At 39.1% G+C, this 27047-nt stretch overlaps 1 long non-coding RNA gene across 4 annotated transcripts in view; it reads left to right on the top strand.

Moving 5' to 3' along the window:
* LOC111751050 (uncharacterized) overlaps window positions 1–27047 on the top strand; it is a 279013-nt gene that overhangs the window by 179000 nt on the left and 72966 nt on the right. The window contains exon 7 of one of the 4 annotated variants that reach the window (XR_010322126.1): window positions 15004–27046. The exons of the other annotated variants lie outside the window; for them this stretch is intronic. This is a non-coding gene — a long non-coding RNA (uncharacterized LOC111751050). Of the gene's footprint in view, window positions 1–15003; window position 27047 lie in introns of those variants that run through there. 4 annotated transcript variants of the gene reach the window in all.

Raw genomic sequence — 27047 nt, 5'->3', positions numbered from 1 at the left:
AATGGACCAACACTTACAGGCTCATTTGGTTTTTCACGGAGATGCCAAAACAATACTAAGAAGAAAGAAAAATATTTTCAATAAATTAAGTTAGAAAAACAGAATATCCACATGAGAAAAATTTAATATTCTGATCATCAAAGACAGCATTAAAAAATGAATAGGAAAGGCACAAGAAAATATTCATAACATTATATATATATTACAAAAGACTTATATCCAAAATACAAAATATTTCAACTCAATAGTAAAAAAGACAAGCAACCCAATTAAAAATGAGGAGAAGATTTGATCTTTAGCAAAAGAAGATATATGAGTGGCCAATAAGCTCATGAAAATGTGCTCAATATCACTTATTGTTGGGGAAACACAAATTAAAGCCACAGTAAGGCACCAGTATACAACCACCCCACCATATATGGGTCTGTCAGTTTGTACGTAGTACTGCGGTGGCTTGCGTGTTGCAGTGATACTGGAAGTTTAGCCACTGGTATTTCAATACCAGCAAGGCGACCCTTGGTGGACAGATTTCAGTGGAGCTTCCAGACTAAGATATACTAGGAAGAAGATCATGGCATGAACATGAAAATATTGGCCAGTGAAAACCTTAAGAATAGCAGCAGAACATTGTCTGATATAGTGCTGGAAGATGAACCCCTCAGGTTGAAAGGTAATCTAAAGACTACTGGGGAAGAGCTTCCTCCTCTGACGTTAATGACGGGGATGGAGTCAAGCTTTCGGGACCTTCATTTGATGATGTGGCACAACACAAAATGAGAAGAAACAGTTGTAAACATCCATTAATAATCAGAACGTGGGATGTCTGAAGTATGAGTCTAGGAAAATTGGAAGCTATCAAAAATGAAATGGAGTGCATAAACAACTATATCCAAGGCATTAGTGAGCTGAAATGGACTAGTATTGGCCATTTTGAATCAGACAATCACATGGTCTACTATGCCAGGATTGACAAATTGAAGAGAAATGGCATTGCATTTATCATTGAAAAGAACATTTTGAAATCTATTTTGAGGTATAATGCTGTCAGTGATAGAATTAATATTCATACACCTACAAGGAAGACCAGTTAATACAACAACTGTTATTCAAATTTACACACCAATCACTGAGGCCAAAGATGAAGAAATTGAAGATTTTTACCAACTTCTGCAGTTTTAGGATAACAGTTATAGACAATCCTGTTCAAAAAGGGAGAGAATGGGAGGAACAAATCCCAAATAATTTTGAAATCCAACTAGACAAATTCCATTAGGTTTTAAAGCTTGGGAATAATCCTCTGTGGGTCTTGACTATGCTTTCTAGTCTCAAAGCTCCACTTTCTGAGTCATCCTTTTTTTAAAAAAAAAAATAAAAGGTAGCACGTGTTTGCAGCAGGGTGGTTTTATCAGTCTGTTACTGACTTGTATAATTTTCAGTGTCTGACAGCCTGTCGTTTCATACTTTCTGTCTCATTCAGTTGAAGCTGGCAGTATTTCTGCTCGTACAGATTTCTCAAGAACCTTTGAGTCTCCCATGTATGTCACAGGGATTCACTTCATTAGACGAGAGGCTCCTCCATAGATCTTTCTTAGATAATCTCATTTTTATTTCTAGTTTCTGCTGGGATGGCTGAGGGAATCTATGAGTCACATGCTAATCTCTTCAAAGAGACTTCTGTGTGATTGAATACTCTGACCTTTTCTAAGGTATTAGCAAAAAATTTTCCAGCCACACTCTTGGCTTTTTCTCTAGAGTATACTTTCCTGGTAGTGAATCTTTAATTTTTGCATCTTTTGCAATCTGAAAAGGCTGAGAATTTCCCAAACCATCAAGTCCTTCTTCATTTTCATGTTTTTAATTTAACAGTTCTTTCCTCAATTTATCTGTTTCCTCTCACGTTTTACTGCAATCAGCAAGAAGAAACTAGGCTGTACCTCCAAGACTTCTTTTGGGAGGTTCCTCAGGTAATGTACAATTTCATTGTTTACAAGTTCTGCTTTTCACATAACTGCAGGACAGAATTTCACTAAGCTTTTATGCTACCGTATAATAAGGGTTCCCTCTCCTCCAGTTTCCAATAGCATGTTCTTCACTTTCTTTTGAGCCCTTGCTGACAGAGTTTTTAACATCTGTATTTCTATTAACAGTCTATTCAAGACAATCTACGCTTTTCTATAATGTTCCCCCCAATTTTTCCAGTCTCTGCCCATTGTTCAATTCCAAAGCCACTTCAACATATTTAGGTATTTGTTACAGCAACGCCTCACTTCTCTGTATCAAAATTTGTGTTAGTGTCTATGGTTGCTGTAACAAATTACTTCAAACTTAGCAACTTAAAATGATACCGATTTATTTTCTTACAGTCCTGTAGGTTTCACTGGGCTAAAATCAAGGTGATAGCAGAGCTGCACTCCTTTCTGGAGGCTCTAAGGAACCAAGAGAAATAAAAGCATATGCACACAAAGAAGACTCATACGAGCGGTTTATTCGTAATAAACCCAAAGTGGAAACACTCAAATGTCCCTCAACAGAAAAAAAGATAAACAAATTATGGCATATTCATACAATTAAAAACAAAAAACTACTAAATAGATGATAAAGTGGATGAATCTCCAAAACATTATGAAGCGAAAAAAGCCTTACACAAGAGAGTTCACACTATATGATTCTGCTTATATGAAGTTCTGGGATGGGCAAAGCTAATACAGGTGAAAAAAAATCACAACAGTGATTGCCTGGGTAGTGAGGGAGTAGGCACAGGAATCGACTGGAAAGGGTAACAGGGAACTTTCTGGAGTGATGATAATGTTCTGTATTTTGACAAAGACCTGGATACACAGGTATAAGCACTTGTCAAAACTTGTCAAATGGGATACTTCGATTTATATGTTTTGTTGGCCACAATTAACCAAAAGAAAAAATAAAGAACTATACATAGATATAAAACTCTAGCTAATAATATGCTTGCTGGATTGCTTAGAAAGTATTGTGCCGATCTTTGCAACTTAACTTTGTAATTCATTAAAAAATAACATGGATTAATGTTTGGATAGAGGGATGAATAGATGGATAGTTATGTGGTAAAGCAAATATAGCAAAATATTATTGTAAAATCTAGAGGTGGGCATATAGGTATTTACTGTAAAAGTCTTTCAACTTTCTCTGTGTGTTTGAAAATTTTCATAATAAAATGTTTGAAGAAAAGAGCCTACCGTCCTGCTTCCTTCTGATTGGAGCGCGCTATTACGAGAATCTAGTCAAAGCTGGCAAAGACCTTTCCGTGTATCATTGCTCCGGCATGCAGTCTGCCATATCTTTTCCACTCCAGCCAGGCGCACACCTCTCAAAACCACGCTTCAAACAAAGAATGCTACAAGCTGGTCTGAAGTTAGGGGGAAAAAAATCGCTAGCCTTATAAAATGACATTTGTCCCTGATAGGACAGGTATATAAATATTTCATGCCATTAATGTGAAATTATTAGTGTTAGCAATAGCTTCATAATTTTTCCATCATTGGAACTCAATAATTGTGTGGCTAGTTCTAATTAAAGCAGCTCATTACTTAAAATGATAAATCATGAAAAATCAAGTCAGGACTAAAGACATCATTTACAAAAATAGTGCTAATATTTGAGAACTTTAAACAGTGTAACAGTTTTAATACATAATATACGTGTGTGTGTGTGTAAACCTGTTGCCATCAAGTTGATTCCAACTCATAGTGACCCATGTGTTACAGAGTAGAACTGAGCTCCATAGGGTTTTCTTGGCTATAATCTTTACAGAAGGAGATCACCAGGCCTTTTTGCTGTGGTGCCGCTGGGTGGGTTCAAACTGCCAGCCTTTCTGTTAGTAAAAGGGTGCAAACCATTTGTACCACCAAGGGACTGGATGGTGCAAACAATTAAGAGTGCAACTATGTAATACAGATACATAGATTTAGAGATACATAGATACATATTCTGAATGCTTTTGTCCTCCATGTTTAATCTTTCTACCGATTAGAAATAAGTAATACATTAGCATCTATGATGAGATTAGATTTAAAAACTATTGTAGCACCTTAACTCTTCAAAGTACTGTTGTAAGGTTTAGAAGTGAGCTCTCCTAGTGCTAAATTGCTCTTAGGACTAAATAGCTCCAAGCTGATTAAAAGCCATATTTAATTCTCATTCTCACAAATGAAATCATATTCTACTCACAAAATTAATATGTTTTAAACTAAAAGGTGATTACATTTGCAAAGCAATTTACTAACTGGGGGCATAAATGGTTATTAATTAGAGTAAGTCATTGTTTGACTTTCTTTATTCAGTTCCTTTTAGATCTTTAAATGTTTGGCTTTCCAATTTTACTGTTTATAGGAAAGAATGTGGCTCAGATCTTTTCCTGCTAAAGCATTCAATGTAATTTGAAAGGCAGAAGAGAGACAAGATGGACCAACAGGTCACTCTGTCTTTTAGCAAATGTAAGAACAGATGAATACTATGTGAAACTAATTGTATTTGAAAGGACTATCCTTTGTAGAAGAATGCAAGTAGTGTTTTTTGTAAACCTTTGCTCCTTTCTTCATGATGGGCAAGACCATCAAAGAAATACCATGGCATCATACTGTCTTTATTTATTTATCTTAATTTTGGTGAAAATATGCACAGCGGAACACACACCTATTCATCAATTTTTACATGTACAATTCAATAACATTGGTTACATTCTTCACATTGTGTCACCATTCTTGCTTTCTCTACCCATATTGTTTCACCACCATTGGCTTAGACTCACTACTTTCATACTGTCTTCTGACAGATGGATATTTGTAAGAAAAAATGCTAGTCATGTCAATGCTGGTAATGAAGAGTCTTTCCTGGAATCTCATCCATGTAATTTTGCACTGATTCTAATGGGGCACCAGTGCAAATTTTCTAACTAGGGATCAGTGCAGTGAGCTGTTCATTGAAGACATGTGGATTGGAAGAACAAGAATCTGGGAAAATATATAGAAGAGTTTCAAAAATTAGTGTTCTAAGAGATAGAGTGTCCCTGGGTTGTGCAAATGGTTTGCATACAGTTGAAGGTTCAAATTCACCCAGAGGAGACTCAGAAGAAAGACCTAGCAATCTACTTCTGAAAAACCAGCTACCTTGTCTACCTCCTTATCTTAATTTATATTCCTTTAGTGTCAATGTATTTTGCTATTTTATTGTAGGTATTTCTTAAAAGCTACCTCAAATCTTTGTATAATGAGGCAGGATTTGTTCATTCCTTTACCCATCCCCAAATAAATCATTGTTTTCCCTGGACCACTTTTTGTACTTTTCCAATATGGAACCATTCTGTGTATTTTTGCCTAGAACTCAGTGGTGTACCTGGTGTATTTGTTATCTAGAGAATTTTCTCTCAAACCGAACTGTGTATAGTTGTGTTCACGTGCATCAGGGACAACTACATCACTGCGATTTCTATAAATTAACTTCTATGTAGAATGAAGTGTTTAGGAAAAGATATAATCAAAGTGCTAACTTGAGGCTTACCTATATCTTATTAAGGGGGGATAATAGTGGTTCAGTGGTAGAATTTTCACCTTTCATGCAGGAGACCGGGGTCCAATTCCCTGCCAATGCACCTCTTGCTCAGCTACCACCCATCTGTCAGTGGAGGCTTGTGTGTTGCTATGATGCTAAACAGCTTCCCAGCCTAAGACAGACTAGGAAGAAAGGCCTGGCAATCTAATTCTGAAAATCAGCCAGTGAAAACCCTGTAGATCACAATAGGTTGACCCACAACCAATCATGGTAATGGCACAAGACAGGGCAGCACTTTGTTCCATTGTATATGGGGTCTCCATGAGGTGAGTACCAACTCCAGGGCAGCTAACCACAACAACAGCAACATATCATATTAAACTCAAGAGTAACAGCAGCAATTGTTTAGAAGTTAGACCACAAAAGATTTTTTTTTTTTTGAGAGAAGGTATTTTATCTCTGACATTGTTGACCTTGTTTAGAATTGTCCTGCATGTGGTGATAATAAAATGTAACCTGATTCTTAGTTGGTTTTATTATTGTTTTTAAATTCTCCACAAAAAATGTCCACCTCCCCCACCTCCTTTCACAGACACCAACACACACACACACACACACACACACACACACACACACCATTATAAAACCTAAGCCTTTGGGCTGGAACTTCTGATTCTAATACTCACGCTGCATTGCTGGGGTGCATTTCCCTTAAACCAAAACCAAACCCAGTGCCGTTGAGTCTATTCTGACTCATAACGACCTTATAGGACTGTGTAGAACTGCCCCATAGAGTTTCCAAGGAGCACCTCATGGATTCAAACTGCCGACCCTTTGGTTAGCAGCTATAGCACTTAACCACTACGCCACCAGGGGTTCCTCATTTCCTTTAGGTCTTGCTAAATAAATTCCTCCTCATAGCAGCTAACCATCTCTAGGTGTCATATCTGCAACCCTTCAGTGTGCCAATAAGTTAGATTGACTCCATGAAGTGTCAAAAATTTTCTAATATCTCGATTCTTCTCCTGATTCTACTTTAGACTTGGATTCATGATCCCTACTCAAGCATGATACCTTTCCAAATTCAGAAGAGCAGTGAGATACCTATATCATAAATCACTGCTTCACTGAGTCATGGGAAATGAAGCTTGGTGAATAGAAGTTGGTTTATTAAGACTGAAATCAAAATTCATGTCTAGAAGTAGGTGGGATAGAAGTCACCAAGACTGCCATGCTTCTAGAATGACAGTTTAACAATCTTTGGGCTTTGGTGTTTGTTTGTTTGCAAAACAGTAAAACTTCAGTTCAAGAGAGGTCCCAAGGGGAATGCTGAATTTGTTTATCTGAGTATGGAGACTTGGACAAAATCCCAATCTTGTTTTAACCGTATGGGTCCATTTTCTAGCCTTGGTAAATGCAAAGGTCCTATGCCATAATTAATGTTCAAGAACCATGTAGTCTTCCAGCAAGCTCCTTTACAACATCTGCAGAATACTATGGAAACCCTGGTGGTGTAGTGGTTAAGTGCTACGGATGCTAACCAAAGGGTCGGCAGTTTGGATCCGCAAGGCGCTGCTTGGAAACTCTATGGGGCAGTTCTACTCCGTCCTATAGGGTCGCTATGAGTCAGAATCGACTCGACGGCAGTGGGTTTGGGTTTTTTTTTTGGTTTGTAGAATACTATAAATACGGAAGGGGTGCAGATTCAATTCAGAGGAATCCAGTCTGTTTTCCAAGGGTCTATTATGAATAGGCTCGATGTGTCAGTGTGATCTAACCTAAGAACAGATTTTGATTGTTGTGGATCTATTGCCTTTTGCTCCATTAAAAAAAAAAGTTCTGAAACTTTGCTTCTCTGGTTATCATTTGCTTCTTTCTCCCTCCTCTCATGATAAATAGGCAACAGTTGAGATAACTTAGGTACTGGGTGAACTCAGTTGCAGTTAATTGAACCAGACAGTGGAAGCGATTGCAGTCTTCTATGTAACTTTTGGATCTAATGAAGCCATTTTTGAAATATGCAGGTACAAATTCTGTAGGTCATCCCACCCTGTGCAAATTAAACCTTCATGAGATACTCGTACTCTCAAGCTATAATAGGTATAGTTGAGGATCCCAAATGCTTTATATTCCCAGAAGAATATTTGAAATTGAACTATAATAAACATCTCTAGCAGTGGTGGGAGTACTCCTACCCTGATCTCATGAGCACTCCCCCCTGTCCTCCTCTGGCAGATAACAAGATGCAGCACATACAATATAGGCTTACTTTCCTCTTGGCAGATCTTGAATGAAGCCACGGGAAACAGCTACAAAACAAAAAATTGACTATGATGGAGCGCTCTTTGGTGCTACATGTGATATGATTAACAATTTATTTTGGCAACAGCCAGGATGGGTTTCATATGGTTTTCCTGAATTCAACAGGATTCCTGCCAGCAGAATCAGGAATGCTAAGAACTAATTCAGGCTCAGGGAGAGAAAGAAAATGCCATCTTATAAACTGTTTTGTAGCGTTGACTCTGTTCTCTGGAACTTGCTCAATCCCTCTATTTCCAACTGCTCTTCAACTATTGTCTTACTAGGCCTGGGTTGATGGATAGGTTTATAATTAGCAGGGTAGAGAGCCTAGAGGAGAATGCATTGTAAGAAGGGAGATGAGACATGTGGCAGCCAAATATTTTGCAATATGCAAGTATTCTTAAAATATGGATGTTTCATCCCAGTTGTCATCTTTAAGAAAAGCAAATTGCTCTATATCATGGACTTTCAGAGCTATTTAACTGCTCTCACAGGAATTTATTTTCAAACTGAAGGTTAATGTCTTAGAGGAGAGTGCTTCTTTCCCACAGGTGATGATTTCATCCATGTGAGGAACTTCCACTAGCATTACTTTCTTGGGTTCTCTCTGCTCTCCACTCCTTATTCCTCCTCAGAGTGAGTTTGAAAGGAGGAACTGGGCATGTTTCCGGAACTCCTTCCTCTTCTCCTTCTCTTGGGAGTGAGCATACCTGTGGACAGCATAGGTGTCCATTGCTTTCAGACACGAGTAAGCCTGCAGGGGAAGCCTGGTCCTGACTGGACAGGTAAGTATCTGTATTTTGAAGCCTACTTGCAGGTTTTGACTATTGCTTTCATGGACATTAAATCATATGACATATTGCATTGGGAAAATCTGCTGCAAAAGGCCTCCTTAAAGTTTTCAAAAGCAAAGATGCCACTTGGATGATTAAAGTGTATCTGACCCAAATCATGGTCATTTCAATTGCCTCATATGCATACAAAAGTTGGACAATGAAAAAGGTAGAAGAAAAATTGATGTCTGCAAACTGTGGTGGTGATGAAGAACGTTGAATACACTGTGGACTGTCAAAAGAATGAACAAATCAGTCTTAGAAGAAATACAACTGGAATGCCCCTTAGAAGCAAGGATGGTGAGACTCCAGCTCGCTTACTTTGAACACGTCATCAGGAAAGGTCAATCGCTAAAAAATGACATCATGTTTGGTAAAGTAGAGGGTCAATAAAAATGAGGAAAACCCTCAATGAGATGGATGCATACAATAGCCACAACAATGGACTCAAACATATCAACAGTCACAAAGATAGACAGGACGAGGCAACATTTTGTTCTGTTATACATAAAGTCTCCATGAGTTACAGCCAACTGATGACAACTAACAACAACTTCCCTATGGTTACGAGCCATGTTCTTAAGCTTTAGGAAGTATTAGGAAGCCCATTAAGCAATATTCTTTAATATTAGCATTATATCTGTCTTAACCTTTTCTCTTATTTTTCAATTGGTTCATGGGTGAGAGAAAGTGGTACTAATTATTGCTCCCCACAAACCCTAACAGACAGTCAGTGACAGGCTTCATCTGATAAAAAGTATGTTTTCAACTTACGTTTGAAAACAATGTGAAAACATAGAATCGACTTGACGGCACAGGGTTTTCTACTTACGTTCCAGTTTGATCAATAAATTAGCAATCCCATCACCCTTCATTGCATTAAAAGAAATATCTTGGTATTTAGTTTTGGACTTACAAAGGCAAATAGGCTTCCGAATCAGTAAGACTATGATGTAGGAAATAGTTTGGCCTTTACATTTTGCTGTAGCTCTTACATGCTCCATTCATTCACTCAGAGGTCCAAGACTGGTCCACATTTTCCTTTACTCTTTCTCTGACTTAGAGGCCCAGGATCATATAGAGGTATATAAAAGTGTCCATCTCTAAATAAGAGTTAGATAAACTTGAAATTGACAATGAGATTCTGTGCTTTGGTCTCTAATTGAGATACCAACCAAAAAGGGCATACCAATAACCAAACCCATTGCCGTCGAGTCAATCCTAATTCATAGTGAGCCTATAGGACATAGTAGAACTGCCCCATCGGGTATTCAAGGCTGTAATCTTTATGGAAGAAGATTGCCCCATCTTTCTTCTGTGGAGCAGGTGGTACGTTTGAACCACCAACCTTTAGGTTAGCAGCCCAGAGCTTAACCACTGCACCACTAGGAGTCCTTAAGAAGGGCATGGCCACAATTAAATACTAAAACTAGAAAGGAGGGATAAAAAGTCAAGAAGGAAACCATGACTCCCACCCTCTTGCTCTATAGGCAAAAATATACAAATCAGTATTTGAAGTACAAATAGAGATTTTCCACTATCAATAAGATACTGATAGGTAAGGACATCTGTCTTAGGCTGGGTTCTCTAGAGAAAAAAAAAACCTGTAAAGCTGTCTTAGTTATCTAGTGCTGCTATAACAGAAAAAGCACAAGTGGATGACTTTAACAAAGAGAAATTTATTTCCTCACAGTTAAGTAGACTAAAAGTCCAAATTCAAGGCATTGAGACAGATAGGGTTAACTGTGCTGGCAGAACAAAAGGGCTGTTAAAAGATTACTATCTGGAAGTTGGGTAAACAGGAACCACACCCTGTCAACATGAGATAAGGTTGAAACAACCCATGAATTACTATCTCCTTCTTAGTGTTTTTCTAGTCCCTTCCCCCTTTAGAGGCTCTGCATGCACAGAAGAACTTAATGTGACCACTGTTTAACCTTCCTTAGCCCTCGGAGATGGAGATGGCGATGTAGTGCTGCAGATCAGTGCACTTGTGCTATATTCCCATAATAAGTGATGCCAAGGGCTGCCAAAAGGACTCCATCTTAAATATCTGCAGGTTCCATCTTGGATTCCAGGTGTGCTGCACACAACCTAATTAGCATGCACTGCCATTCTGAGAAGGACCCGCCCCTTGAAAGAAGCCCACTAAATATTCGTTACTGTATTGTCTCCACCAAACCCATATAAGCCCTAGACTTGCTTCCCTTTTTGAGTCAGTCTTTAGGAGAGGCTTAGTCCCCCGCTGACTACTTTTGCTTGACTCAAGCAAAATAAAGCTTGCTGAACATAAAGTTTGTCTTTCATGTGTGTTCTTACTTGGGAAAAGACAAGAACCCTTTGTGTCAGATTGGCAATTGGTAACAACATCAGCTCCAGGGGAAGGCTTTCTCTCTCTGCCAGCTCTGGAGGAAGGTCTTTGTCCTCAATCTTCCCATGGTTGGGGAGCTTCTCAGGCACAGGGACCCCAGGTCCAAAGGATGTGCTCTACTCCTGGTGTGGCTTTCTTGGCGCTATGAGGTCCCCCTGTCTCTCTGCTTGCTTCTATCTTTTATATCTCAAGAGATTGCCTCAAGACACAATCCAATCCTATAGGTTGAGTCCTGCCTCACTAACACAACTACTGCCCATCCTCCCTCATTAGCATCACAGAGGCAGGATTTACAACATATGGGAAAATCACACAACATCAGGAATCATAGCCCAGCCCAACTGATACACACATTTTTGCGGGGGGCATAATTCAATCCATGACAAAAGCATGTAAATATATAGAAAGAAAGACTTATATCAAGGAATCACTCACACAATTGTAGAGGTTGGAATGTCCCAAGTCCACGGATCAGGATAGAGGCTTCTCCTGATTCACATAGCTACAGGGCTGGCGAACTCAAGATCTACAGGTCGGAGAGCAGGGCTCTTGCTCACAGGCCATGAAGATCGACGAATCCCAAGATCAGCAGGCAAGCTGCTACTCAAATCCCAAGAAACAGAGGTCAGGTGAACAGGAACCAGCTGCAGGATCCAGAACAGGCAAAAGCCAGAATGTCTGCTTATATTCAGATGCAGGCCACATGCCCAAGGAAACTCCCTTTCAACTGATAAGCTACTCACAGCAGAACCCATCATAGGGGTGATCACATATAAACACTGAGAATCATTGCCCAGACAAGTTGACACACAATCTTAACCATCACAACATCTATGACTATATCACCTAATCAGGAAAATAAGACCCTAACATTAATTTTTCCAAAGTTGTTTCACTCACATTATCTCATTTGATCCTTGCTCTTTGAACTAGGTGCTATCATCCCCATTTTAAGAGCTTTGCAGACTGAGGCCCAGAGGGATGACTTAACTTTTACAATGTCCCTGTCTTAGTTATCTAGTGCTGCTCTAGCAGAAATACCACAAGTGCATGGCTTTAAAAAACAGAAATTTATTTTTTCATAGTTTAGGAGGCTAGAAGTTCAAATTCAGAGTGCTGGCTCTGGAGGAAGACTTTCTCCCTCTGTCAGCTCTGGAAGAATGTCCTTGTCTCTTTGAGCTTCTGCTTCTGGGCGATCTTCATCTCTCTTCATCTGTCCTGCCCCATCTCTGCTAGCTTTTCTCTTGCTTGTTTAACTTCTTTTATATCTCAGAAGAGATTGGCTCAAGACACACGCTACACTTATCCTATCCATTAACATAACAAAGACAACTCGTTCCCAAATGGAATTATAACCACAGGCGTTGAGGGTAAGATTTACAACACATATTTCTCTGGGACACAATTCAATCCATAACAGTCTCCCCGTTAGAGTCAGATTCAAACCTAAGTTTTCTGACAAGTACAGTGATCTACTTACTCTGCTACCACTGCCTCCAAGCCTATATACTTAAGAATACACCAAAACTTTGATATACTTAAAAGAAGTAGGTTAAACAGCTGGGCCTGAAATAATTGAATTTTCTTATTGAATATATTGTAGGCAACACAGTAGATGATTTGAAAGGTGACTAATATTTCTTTGATTCTGTGATGCATAATGATAAAATGATATATTTATATTGCATTACTGATGGTATAGTAGTATTCAAAAGGCATTAGAGCCTACCTCATAAATCTTTGTCTTTCAAATTTAAAAACTGTTCTGCTGTGGATATATCTAACTGTATGTACATAGGTAGCTGAAACATGATAACAGCCAAGTTCTATTTTATCTAAATTTAAAGGAATGTTAACGTGTCTGGGTAGTCATGGAACTCCAATAAATGGAAGTCTACTGCACTAGGCACATCATCAGGAAAGACCAATTGTTAGAAAAGGACATCATGTCTAGTAAAGTAGAGAGTCAGTGAAAACAGGGGAATCCCTCCATGAGATGGATTGATACGGTGACTGTGACAATGGGCTCAGATATACTAAAGACTGTGAAGATGGCGCAGGACTGGACAATGTTTCATACTATTAAACATAAGGTCACCATGAAAGCTGATTTCATGCCAACCAACAACAACAACTGCTCTAAGGCACAGAGAGTATTCCATAGTGTTACTTTACTTAAATGAAGAATTGTCTGCTTGGACTCAAATGCAAGTAAGAATAAGGTTTGGGGTGAAGCTGGACGAGTTGGAAATATATGAGACAACTTTGCTGTAATGCAGGGGAGGCACTGACTTAAGTGTTAGAATGTCAGAGGGTACTCATACCTGATACCTAATTAACCCCACAGCTGTCCTCTGTTGTCTCCCCCTCACCCTTAAAATACCTGAGGCTCTCATCTCTGCTTATCCCCCACCATCGCTTCTAAACAACTCAGGCTCTCTCTGCTCACCATTACCCATGAATCTGGAATATCTAATTCTACCCTAATGCCTCTAAAACTCAAGTGCTGTCCTCACATCACACTAGAGCTGGCTGTGAGGTCAGGAGCTGCCATGGTGAGAGTAGTAACGCTTGAAATGCACATAATTCTTGATGCATTATAAAATCTTTTCCTGTACAATATTTTATTTGATATTCACAATTACTCCATGAGATAAGTAGGAAGGTGTTGTTAGATGCCCTCAAGTCTCTTCCGGCTCATAAGGATCCTATGTACAATAGAACGCAACACTACCCGGTCCTGTGTCCTCACAATTGTAGCTATGTTTGAGCCCATTGTTGCAGCCACTGTGTCAATCCATTTCATTGACGGTCTTCCTCTTATTTGCCTACCCTCTACTTTACCAAGCATGATGTCCTTATCCAGAGACTGGTCCCTTCTGATAACATGAACAAAGTGAGACAAAGTCTTGCCATCCTTGCCTCTAAGGAGCATTCTAGTTGTACTTCTTCCAAGACAGATTTGTTCGTTCTTCTGGCAGTCCATGGCATACTGAATATTCTTCACCAACACCATACTTCAAATGCATCAATTTTGTAGATGAGAGGTTCTCAGAAGTTAAGCTAATAAGTGGCAGAACCATGACTAACTACCACATCTTCAGGATATTTCTGTCTCAACAGAGATTCATAAGGACATTTGTATAGGTAACTCCATACTGACAATGAAATAAACTCACTTCATTGTAAAGCAATTTTTTAAAAAACTCATAAAATTACATTAAATCTTTTGAAGTAAACACTGTATTCACATGCAATAAAGTAGCTATATAAATGCTTTGCTTAAAAGGACAGCACCCTAATTAAGAAGATTGTTAAAAGGATCGAGCAGATGAATACATCTATTACACAGGATTTACTAGTACTCATTGTACCCACAGCAATAAAGTGGGACCAGCTGTTGCCTGGAACATAGAAACAGCGTAATGAAGCAGAAACTGGATACTATAGTGGTTCTGTTTAAAACTTGAAGGTACCAGCATGTTACCTGTACCCCCTCTTACATTGTGCATCACTCAACCAATGTAATTTCATAGCATCTTCTGTGTCTCAGGCTCTGCACATGTGGTCCGACTATACTTGACTACACATTTCATGCCTGAATTTTCTGGGCTCAAGACTCTTTGCAGCCTTGGCTCTTTCCTCCTCTACAAATGACATCTTTGTTTAAAAAGAGTCTTTATGTTTCTGATGGCTACGGAACTGTGTAACTTTTGATTTCCAAAAGTCTGCTACTTCTCATTCCTTGGGGGTGGGATTCATGGAGCCTGTAAGGTACTCTTGCCCGCCTGCTTTTAGTGCCTCAAACTTTAGGTGATATCTGGTTAATTGTTGATTGTCGGATAGCTGATATCTGGTTAATTGTCAATGGTCAATGGTTAATGGTCAATGGTTAATTTTCAATGGTCATTTGGTCTCATATACTTGATTGAACTAAGAAGCATCTTCCTCACGTGTGTTATTGTTTGTTTTTAGGCTTGTCTAGTCTCTGGCTGAAAGGTGGACTTCGGGGGTGACTTCAGTTCTAAGTTAGCAGGGTGTCCAAGGGCCATAGGCTCGGGAGTTCCTCCAGTCTCTGTCAGACCAGTAAGTCTTGTCTTTTTTATGAATTTAAATTTTTTTTCTACATTTTTCTCCCAATCTGTCCAGAACCCTCAATTGTGATCTCTGTCAGAGTGGTTGGTGATGGTAGCCAGGCACCATCTAGTTCTTCTGGGCTCAGGCTGGTGAAGGCTGTGATTCATGTGGTCCATTAGACCTTTGGACTAATATTTTCCTTATGTCTTTGGTTTTCTTTATTCTCCTTTGCTCTGAATGTGATGGGACCAATAGAAGTATCTTAGATGGCTCTTCACAAGCTCTTAAGACCCCAGATGCTACTCACCAAATAGGATGTAGAACATATTTTATATGAACTATTCTGTGCCAATTGACCTACCTAGATGCCCCCACAAGACCATGGTCCCCAGCCCTCAGTCCCAATAACTCAGTCCCTCAAGGTGTTTTGATGTGTCTACGGAGCTTCTATGACTTTGCCTTGATCAAGTCATGCTGATTCTCCTAGATTGTGTGTTGTCTTTCCCTTTACCAAAGTTAACACTCACCTGCTAGCTAGTTAGTGATCCCGCCTCCCCAATCCTCTTCTCCCTCGTAACCATCAAAGATTGTTTTTTTTCCTGTGTGTAAACCTTTTCTTGAGTTTTTATAATAGTGGTCTCATACAATATTTGTTCTTTTGTGATTGACTTATTTCACTCAGCATAATGCCCTGCAGATTTATCCCTATTGTCAGATGGTTCGAGGATTCATTATTGTTATTTATCACTGCATAGTATTTATTCCATTGTATGTACCCCAATTTGACTATCCATTGATCTGTTGATGGGCACTTGGGTCGTTTCCATCTTTTTGTTATTGTGACTAATAATGTGATGAACATGGGTGTACATATGTCTATTCATGTGATATCTCTTGTTTCTCCAGCATATATTCCTTGGAGTGGGATTGCTGGATTGTATGATATATTTCTAGCTTTTTAAGGAGCTGATGTATCATCTTCCATAGTGGTTATACCATTTTATAATCCCTCCAGCAGTGCATAAGAGGTCCAATCTCCCCACAACCTCTCCAGCCAAAAAACAAAGCCCAAACCCATGGTTGTAAAGTTGATTCCAACTCATAATGACCCTATAGGACAGAGTAGAACTGCCCCATAGGGTTTCCAAGGAGCGCCTGGTGGATTTGAACTGCCAACCTTTTAGTTAGCAGTCATAGTTCTCAACCACTGTGCCTCCGCAACCTCTCCAAAATTTGTTACTTTCTGTTTTTTTGATTAGTGCCAGTAATGTCAAAGTGAGATGGTATCTCATTGTAATTTTGATTTGCATTTCTCTAGTAGCTAATGATCACGAACACATTTCCTGATGTGTCTGTTAATCACTTGAATGTCTTCTTTGGTGAAGTGTTTGTTCATATCCTTTGGCCATTTTTTAATTGGATTATTTATCTTTTTGTTGTTGAGGTGTTGAAGTATTGTATAGATTTTAGAGATTAGACGGTTGTCGAACATGTCATATCCAAAAATTCTTCCCAGTCTGTAGTTTCTCATTTTACTCTTTTGGTGAAGTTTTTGATGAGCATAAGTGCTTAATTTTTAGGAGCTTCCAGTTACCTAGTTTATCTTCTGGTGCCTGCGCATTATTAGTTATGGTTTGTAATTCTATTTATGCCATGTATTAGGGTCCCTAGCATTGCCCCTATTTTTCCTTCCACAATCTTTATCATTTTAGGTTTTATATTTAGGTATTTGATCCATTTTGAGTTAGTTTTCGTGTATGGTGTGAGATATGGGTTCTGTTCCCCCCCCCTTTCTTTTTTTTTTTTTACAGATGGATATCCAGTTTTCTAGCACCATTTGTTAAAGAGACTGTCTTTTCTTTCCCTCATTTAACAGACTTTGGAACTTTGTCAAAGATCAGCTGACCATAGGTGAATGATTCTGTTCCACTGGTCTATGTGTCTGTCATTGTACCAGTACCAGGTTGTTTTGACTACCATGGCTGTATATTAGGTTCTGAGATCAGGTAATGTGAAGCCTCCTACTTTGTTCTTTTTCTTAATAGTGCTTTGCTTATCCAGATCTTTCCTTTCCATATAAAGTTGGTGATTAATTTTTTCATCTAGTTAAAGAAAGCTGTCAGTATCTGGATCAAGATTGCATTATATCTATAGATCACTTTGGGTAGAATTGACATTTTCACAATATTGAGTCTTCCTATCCATGAACATAGTAGGTCTTTTCAATTTATGTAGGTCTTTTTTGCAGTATTGTTCTATAGTTTTGTTTATATAGGTCTTTTATATCCCTGGTTACATTTATTCCTAATTTTTTTTTTTAGGGGGTATTATAAATGGTATTGTTGCTGTTCTTACTTTTGTTGGTATTTGCTTGTCTACTGTCACAGCTGTAGGAAAATAGCTTCCCCCTCTCTTCCACCTTCACTGGCAGAACTTAAATCTTACCCAGAATCTCAGCTGCTTTCCAGCCCCTCGGAGGAAACATAAACATGGGTGGGAATAGATGCCTAGGGCCAACAGATAATATCTAGCATGGGGTGTCATATTTTGGTTGCTGTTGAGTGACCTTTTTTTCTGAAGGAGTATGGAGTAAGGCCCCATCACAAATGGTGGTTACAACTAGAATCCACTGCCCCTAATCCTAGTTAAATCTGAGCATTCCTGAGAACAGATCCAAAGCAATATGCTTTGAAATATGAAAACTACCCAGGCCTAACACAGACTCTTGGATAGCTTCCCTATTCTTGAGAGTTTATGTGTTCTCTATAACATTCAGTGTGGTACAGGCAAAGAAAGAGGATTTGGAAATCAAGACTGGTGTTTGAGTTTCACCTCCACCTCTATCTAGCAGTTCATTTAATATTTCTGACCCTCAGTTTTCTCATTTGAAAAAAGAAGAGAAAAATCAGGAGTATTATTAGAATCCAGGGGAATAATGGATTTGCAGACTGTAAAGTTCATTACGGAAATTGGGAGTGCACGGGGGTGACAGGTTTCATCTGCATCCCTATCCAGGAATGGTTTTCTGCCTAAGACAGCCACCTCACCCAAGGACATACCCCTTCTCTGCATCTAGTGACTGGGAAAGCAGGGAGTGGGGAGAGGATAAAATAGCACAGCCCCCTTGCTTCAATTCAGGGCAAGTCTGAAGGGCCACCCAGCCCTAGAGCTCCCCATAGGATCAGACGAGGAGTCTACTGTAATTTTATCACTATTCAAGTTCTTCCTGTGCCCTATCCTGCTTCCCTCATCCATCACAGATGTTGATCATGAGAGTGCTCCCCCTCACAGTATCCTGCACAAAAAGTCTCTGTCGTAGAGTCTGTTTCCTGGAGAATACAAACATCAACACAGGTTTAGCAGAAAGGGAATTTTTTAAAGGACAGTAGGTAGCCCATAGAATCTCTAGGAAGGCCAGTAAGCCAGGCATGAAGAATGTGTTCTAAGGAAGAAAGCGCAAATCATTCCATAAGACTGCTCCAGTGGAAACACTCTTGTTACACTCTGTACACAGATGTTGTAGTTTGCATCATGGACACTGCTAATGCCAGGCACTGGACATGACTCTAGGGCCTCTGCCACCCCTGACTCTGGAGTGAACGTGCCTGTAATTACCTTTTCCAGAGTGGATTGTGTTCAGTATCTGCCATTTTGCCTCATTATCTTCTTGTTCAAAGTCTGGGGTGGTGAATTTGATTGGTAGAGACTGGATCACATGCCCAGATACTAGCTTCAAGGGAGGATGGGAAATCTAAAGAGTAAGACAGGTACTCATAAAGTGGGGAACTCTTCAGATGTAGGAAAGAGGTTCAAAAATACTGCACCAAAAAAACCCCACAAAAAAACAAACAAAAAAAACATTGCCATGGAGTCAATTCCGACTCATAGTAACCCTATAGGATGGAGTAGAACTGATCTATAGGGTTTCCAAAGAGCAGCCGGTGGCTTTGAACTGCTAGCCTTTTGGTTAGTAGCTGTCATGGATTGAATTGTGTCCCCCCAAAATACATGTCAACTTGGTTAAGCCATGATTCTCAGTATTGTGTGGTTGTCCTCCATTTTGTGATTTTCCTATGTGTTATAAATCATAGTCTCTGCCCGTGGTTAAAGAAGATTAGGGTAGGATGTAACATACTTGCTCAGGTCAATGTAATCCAGAATAAAGGGAGTTTCCTTGGAGTCTGGCCTGCACCACCTTTTATCTTACAAGAGATAAAAAGAAAGGGAAGCAAGCAGACAAGGGGAACCTTATACCATCAAGAAAGCAGTACTGGGAGCAGAGCGTGTTCTTTGGACCTGGGGTTCCTGCACAGAGGAGCTCCTAGTCCAGGGTAAGACTGATGACAAGAACCTTCCTCCAGAGCCAACAGAGAAAGAAAGCCTTCTCCTGGAGCTGATACCCTGAATTTGGACTTCTAGCCTAATAGACTGTGAGAGAATAAATTTCTCTTTGTTGAAGCTATCCACTTGTATTTCTGTTATAGCAGCACTAGATGGCTAAGGCAGCAGCTAAGCCCTTAACCGTTGCACCACAGGGGCTCCTTGCACCAACAAAAGAGAATGACAAATGCCCCTGGAAGTGTCATCAGTGATGTTAGTTATAGAAATGTATGGTAATTACTTATTTCAAGCAGTATAATTGCATTTTATCAGAGGCTTTTTTGGGATCATAATCTTAACCTACAGGCAATTTACCAGATCAACAGAAGAGCCATTTTTTGTTGAGAGCCTTGTACTGCCTTTGGAAGCACATCATTCCAACCTCAAAGTCTAGACCAAGATAAAATAGATAATAAATACTCGAACAACTAATCCTAAATACTAGATTTCCTGCTGTGTCTGACCTCTAAATTTACAAGGAGGAAGGAGACTCAAGATCGACTGCCCAAGGCTGATTCTTATGAGGTGGAGGTCAGGCATATCTCCATCCTCCAACCTTTTTACTAATTCTGCCACCAACTTTCCTTCTCATGGCACTCTTTACTTCCCTGCTGGGTTCAATAACTCTTTGCCATGGTCACACAGAAGTCACACACAATACTCATGATTATGGGGTTTATTAGGGAAGTAACAGGTTACAATTCAAGTTCAAGGATGCTGAGGATACATTTCTTAGATCAGGACAGCGTCTTCTCAGCAGTGCCCACAGGCATGCTTCTCTCTGGCCCTTTGGCCTCTGCCCTGCTCAGGCAAATGTTATAAAACTCTTTGAGCTCTGCTGCCAAGTGCCCAGAGGCACCCCACTCCACCACGAAGCCTCCTGCTTGAAGGCACTCAGCTCTCTCACACCATGGGTCAGCATATCCACTGAAACTACCTTGCTCTGTGGGCCAGGAAGTCCATTGTGCCACCTCCTGCCAGCGTCCTGGTATGGCTGCCTCAGGTGCTGCCATTTCTCTACCACTGCTTCTCACCCTCTTTCACTATCTCTGGTGTTACAGCTCTCTTTCTCTCTCCCTCTCTCTCTCTGTCTCCTGTGTCTTGGAGGTCTTAGCACAAGGATCCTGTGTCAAATGGACATGCTCTACTCCTGGCTCTTCTTTCTTGGTAGTGGTGAGATCCTCCCTTCCACCTTTGGGATGGCTCATTTTAAGCCTTGTGGGATGGAAAAATCAACCAATTCCCTCATTAGGGTTTCATACACCTTATTTGCATGGTCCCATCCCCAAAAGCGTGCCATACGCTTTATGTACATTATTAACAAGCTATCCAATCCCCATGATGGGCCACAAGCACCTCATTTGCATAGTCCCACCCAGTCATTTGGTGGGAGTTACAAGACTATGGCTAGAAGGGTCATGTTAAGTAATTCACTGCACTGCAATACTACATGCAAGTCTAGGGATATTTTCTTTCTTTGTCGTTGTTTTAAAAAATTAAGATCATACACACTTTGCTACATTTTACTTACTTATTGAGATACCCAACATTAAATCACAGAAGGCCCTCCAAGTTAACTATCATAGCTCTAATTCAACTTTAAAAAAAGCTGCATAGCAATACTGAGTGTGAATATAACATAATTTACTCAACTAAATTCCCACCAATAGGATTTCTTCTTGTTTACAGCATTTTGACTCTTTCTCATCTACTGAGTTAATATTTTTCCCAAACATACATTTGCTCATTAACTTTATTTATAGTAACTTTTGCCATATAGTTTTAGTAAAGTAAATGTGTCTATCCTTTCTTTAAAAAGGATAGATTTAGATTTGTAGAATGACTAAAAAGTTCTCCCTGACTCAAGATTATACATGTAGTCTTCTAGACCTTCTCTCAAGATTCTTGGTGTTTCCCTTTTCATGTTTAAGCCTTAATCCCACTTCCAGTTCTGCCCTCCCCCATGGTTCAGAGTTGGGCTAGCCATGGCAGTGTATAATGTTATTCTCAGGCTTGTGCTTTGGTCCTGGGCAGAAGATATATTTGAGAATAATTAAAGACAATAATTAAGGACATTCTACTTGGATCAACAATCAATGTCCAAGGAAGCAGCAGTCAAGAAATCAAATGATGTGTTACATTGGCAAATCAGCTGCTTAAAGTTTTCAAGAGCAAAGATGTTACTTTGATGACTAAGGTGTGCCTGACCCATGCCATGGTCTTTTCAGTTACCTCATATGCCTGCAAAAGCTGAACGATGAAAAAGGAAGACAGAAGAATTGATGCATTTGGACTGTGGTGTTGGCCAAGAACATTGACTATCCTGTGGATTGCCAGAAGAAGGAAAAATCAGACTTAAAAGAAATGAAACTAGAATGTTCCTTAGAAGTGAGCATAGTAAAACTTTGGCTTGCTTACTTGAAATACATCATCAAGAAAGACCAATCACTAGAAAAGGACATCATGGTTGGTGAAAATGAGGTAGATTGAGGCAATAGCCACAAAAATGGATTCAAACATACCAACTATCATGAAGATGGCACAGGGCTGGGTAACATTTCATTCTGTTATAGATAAGATTGCTCTAAGAAGGAGCTCACTCCCTGACATCTAAAACCAACAATCAAAGACAGGATGGAGGGGCTTGGGGAATAATGACAACTGGAACCATAAGGCTCTGTTTTCTTAAGGGGCCCCAAGTATGTGTCCCCTGACTGTAGAGGGTAGAACTGCCATTCTGGAACCAGATCGTGGGCCCCTTCTCCAAACTGGAGCCTCAGAGGAAGTACTAGCTAGATCTCAGAGAGCCTGAAGTGTCATTGTAGGCTGTGGTGGGACTGAGTCTGAAGAGTGAGCCTTGATCCCTGTCTAAGCCATTAAAGAACAGACCACAAGTGCCCCAGCTGCACACTTCAGCAGTGAACTCCCTCAGAACAGACCAACCACCCTCATAGGAACTAGCTAGCTCACAACCATGGAATAGCACAACTTGAGGGGCTTCCCTTTCTCACAACAGCACAAAATCCTTGAGCCCTTCATCTGCCCAGATACCATCTTGGAGAGGAACAGGGAGAGAGGTGTAAATTGGAAAGACAGACTCAACCAAAAGAGACTGCTTACTGGAATAGACTGAGCCTACCAGGTAGGACTAAAATTTAGTTCTACCTCCATCTCCCATCATGTGTCTGTCAGCTTGTCATACTGTGGTGGCTTGTGAGTTGCTGTGATACTGGAAGCTTTGTCATGAGTATTTCAAATACCAGCAGAGCCACCCATGTTGGACAGGTTTCAGCAGAGCTTCTAGGCTAAGAAAAACTAGGAAGAAGGACCTGGCAGTCTACTTCTAAAAAAAAATCAGCCATTGAAAACCTTATGAATAGTCTGATATAGTGCCAGAAGATGAGCCCCTCAGTTTGGAAGGCACTCAAAATACAACTGGGGAAAAGCTGCCCCCTCAAAGTGGAGTCAGCCTTAATGATGGGGATGGAATCGAGCTTTTGTTTCATTTGCTAATGTGGCATGACTCAAAATGAGAAGAAACAGCTGCAAACATCCATTAATGACAGGAACATGGAATGTACAAAGTATGACTCTAGGAAAATTGGAAGTTGTGAAAAATGAAATGGAACACATAAACATCAATATCCTAAGCATTAGTGAGCTGAAGTGGACTGATATTGGCCATGTTGAATCAGACAATCATATGATCTACTATGCCAGAAATGACAAATCGAAGAGGAATGGTGTAGCATTCATCATCAAAAAGAACATTTCAAGAGCTATCCTGAAGTACAATGTTATCAGTGATAAGATAATATCCATCACCTACAAGGAAGACGAGTTAATACGAATGTTATTCAAATTTACTCACCAACCACTAAGGCCAAAGATGAAGAAATTGAAAATTTTTATCAGCATCTGCAGTCTGAAATTGATCAACCGTGCAACCAGAATGCATTGAAAATTACTGGTGTTTGGAATGCGAAATTTGGAAACAAAGAAGAAGGATTGGAAGTTGGGAAATATGGCCTTGGTAATAGAAACAATGCTGGAGATCAAATGATAGAATTTTGCAAGAGCACGACTTCTTCATTGCAAATACCTTTTTCCACCAACATCAACAGTGACTATACACATGGACCTTGCCAGATGGAACACACAAAAATCAAATCGACTACAGGTGTGGATAGAGACGATGGAAAAGCTCAATATCATCAGTCAGAACAAGGCCAGAGGCCAACTGTGGAACAGACCATCAATTGCTCATGTGCAAGGTCAAGCTGAAACTGAAGAAAATCAGAGCTAGTCCAAACCAAAAAAAGAAAAAAAACCAAACCCACTGCCGTCGAGTCAATCCTGACTCATAGCGACCCTATAGAACAGAGTAGAACTGTCCCATAGAGTTTGCAAGGAGTGCCTGGTGGATTCGAACTGCTGATCTCTTGGTTAGCAGCTGTAGCGGTTAACTACTATGCCATCAGGGTTTCCAGAGCTAGTCCACAAGAGCCAAAATAAGACCTTGAGTATATCCCACCTGAATTTAGAGACCATCTCAAGAATAGATTTGATGCATTGAACACTAATGACCGAGGAACAGTTGAGTTGTGGAGTGACATCAAGGACATGAAGATCAAAGACCACAGCCTTCAGTATGGATTATACCTCAACATAAAGAAGATAAAAATCCTCACAACTGGACCAATAAGCCACATCATGATAAACGGAGAAGGGATTGAAGTTGTCAAGGATTTCATTTTACTTGGATCCACAATCAACACCCATGGAAGCAGCAGTCATGAAATCAAAAGACGAATTGCACTGGGCAAATCTGCTACAAAGGACCTCTTGAAAGTGTTGAGAAGCAAAGATGTCACCTTGAAGACTAAGGTGCGCCTGACCCAAGCCATGGTATTTTCAATCGCATCATATGCATGTGAAAGCCGGATAATGAATAAGGAAAACTGAAGGATAGATGCTTTTGAATTGTGGTGTTGGCAAAGAATATTGAATATACCATGGGCTGCCAAAAGAATGAACAAATCTGTCTTTGAAGAAGTACAACCAGAATGCTCCTTAGAAGCAAGGATGGTAAGATTGCATCTTACATACTTTGGACATGTTGTTAGGAGGGATCAGTCCCTGGACAATGACGTCATGCTTGGTAAAATACAGGGTCAGTGGAAAAGAGGAAGACCCTCAATGAGGTGGATCAACACAGTGGCTGCAACAATGGGCTCGAGCATAACAATGATTGTAAGGATGGTGCAGAATCAGGCAGTGTTTCATTCTGTTGTGCATAGGATTGCTATGAGTCGGGACCAACTTGATGGCACCTAACAATGATACAACAACACACTCTAAGAAACTAGAATTCCCATATCCTTGTTTTGTGTGGTATTATTTGGTGAGTTTATGTGGTCTTTCTGTCTAATTTTGTTCTGAGAGCTTACTTCTGGCCTAAACCTTTGTACCTAAGTTTCTGTCTTGTATCAGGTTGGAGGCTATGGCTAAGAAACTGCCATTTTTTTGTAAGGCTGTCTTAGAACCTCAGTTCTTCCCTCATCCAAGAAAAACCGTCTTCTGTCTTATGATTTAGATTTTTAGTTGCTACACTGAAAAATTTTGTTTAAATCAATCTTAAAAGCAAAATCTTTCTAAGTAACTTAAGCTAGATATCATATGAAATGCTTCGTATTTAAGGAAAAAGAGTAATTTTGTCTTAAAGTAAAACTAGTAGTTCCAGAGTGGGTAAAAAGAGACATAGGACAAGCCTGGGGTGTGTGTGTGTGTGGTTGTGGGGGGAGGGGGGTGGTAAAAAGGGCTAGCCAAGAATTAATGGATTTATTTACAAAATTGCTAAAGAGCTTTGGTATTTACTGGGTAGATAGCCTTTCAAAATGCCTAGATCAATTTAAACACATATAAATGGATCGGAATGGCCTAATCTTGTCTTCTACCATGAGTCAAAAATAGAGAGGGTGGGGCAATACCAAGCCTTCTCAGTCCCCAGTCTCCAAGGTCATATAGCTTCAGGAAGCTTACTATAGTTATCAAAAATTGGGTGGATCCCAGTCATAAAAGAACTGTAAACAAGTTCTCTGTATTGTAGGGAAACTTTAAGAAGGCAAAAAAAAAAATAGAAATCACAATGAGACAAACCTGAAATAGCCTGGGAAAAATGTTTCCAACACTAGCCAGACACTTAAGGTTATATCCATATCAATGAATTTGTCAGTTGAGCAGAGACTTTATGATTTCCAAAGCCAGTTGATAAAATCTTTAAGGGCTAAAATTAGATTGGGAAAATGTGAGAGTAGTAAAATTTGAATGAAAACTTAGAATGTTTAAACAGATTTTTTCTTTCAACAACAGTTTTGCTTTATGGTATACAGGCTTAAAATAATTCCTAAGACTTTTTAGGTAAGTTATTGATGTTAAATTGAGTTAATAGATATTTGTCATAATTTAAGCTTATATACTTCTGTTTTTTATGCCACAAGAGAAAGGATATATATATGTGTATATTTGGGTCTGCTTAATGAGTGAGTTCATCTTTGCCAATTTAAAAGAATGTACTATAAGAGATATGCAACAAAGGCAACATATAAGAGGTTTATTAAAAAGAAATTTATTTGATATGGTCAAAAGTTTTATCTGTCTGACTGAAGTTTAATGGTTTAATTTATGAGATTTTTAGGAGCTTTAACATTAAATAAAATATAAAACAAAGAATTGGGCTTCTTACTGTTAAAATAACAAAATTTTCTTTGATTTCTGAGTTAAAGGGTTAATTTTTTTCTTTGTGTAATCTGCCTCAAAGACAAAGGTTTGGTCTCTTAGCAGAATAAGATTCCTGAGTTGAAAACCAAGCCACATGGCTTTAGGGGGGAAATAAAGCTAAGGCTTTTACATTTAAAATTTTTGGTTAAATAACTTAAGTATTGTTTCTTGGCGACCTATAATAAACTCCTAACAACTCTGAAACTTCATGGAAAGCCACAAATAAAGAAAAGAAAAAATTATAAAGAAAATGTGCTAAACAGTTTTATTTAATAAATTACATGTAATGTGTTGTCAAAATCAAGAGAAAAGACTAATTCTTTTTAGGTTAAAACTTATATGTTAGTATTTCCTCTTGTGTTTTTGCCTAATGTTAGATAGCAAACGCATAATATTATGTCATAATTTTATTATTATTTCTTAATTGCTAACTAGGTCGCAACTTTATCAAAGCCTATGGTTTGATTGGGGAATTCACATCATTTACGTACAAAGTTTTTTTCTTTTAATTACTATTCAGATATTTAGAGATTTGATAATCTTGGTGTATTTTTAGTATATCCTGACTATATGGTATTATCTATCAAGGTTATTATGTATTATATATGAAGCTCTTTAAAAATATGGTTAATGGTTATATTTAGAGATATTTTTATCTAAAGTTTTTTTTTTAACTGATTTTGTTTGGCCTTTACATTATGCTTGTAGTTAATTTCTATCAGATCCTTCACTGTAAGAGTATTATTTTTATAAGTTAGTCATGGCCATATTAAGTTTTGTCA

Source organism: Loxodonta africana, chromosome 5 (genome assembly GCF_030014295.1).
Source record: "Loxodonta africana isolate mLoxAfr1 chromosome 5, mLoxAfr1.hap2, whole genome shotgun sequence".
Lineage (NCBI taxonomy): Eukaryota > Metazoa > Chordata > Mammalia > Proboscidea > Elephantidae > Loxodonta > Loxodonta africana.
Note: the sequence above shows the minus strand (reverse complement) of the source record. Positions and strands in the feature narration are given on the sequence as shown.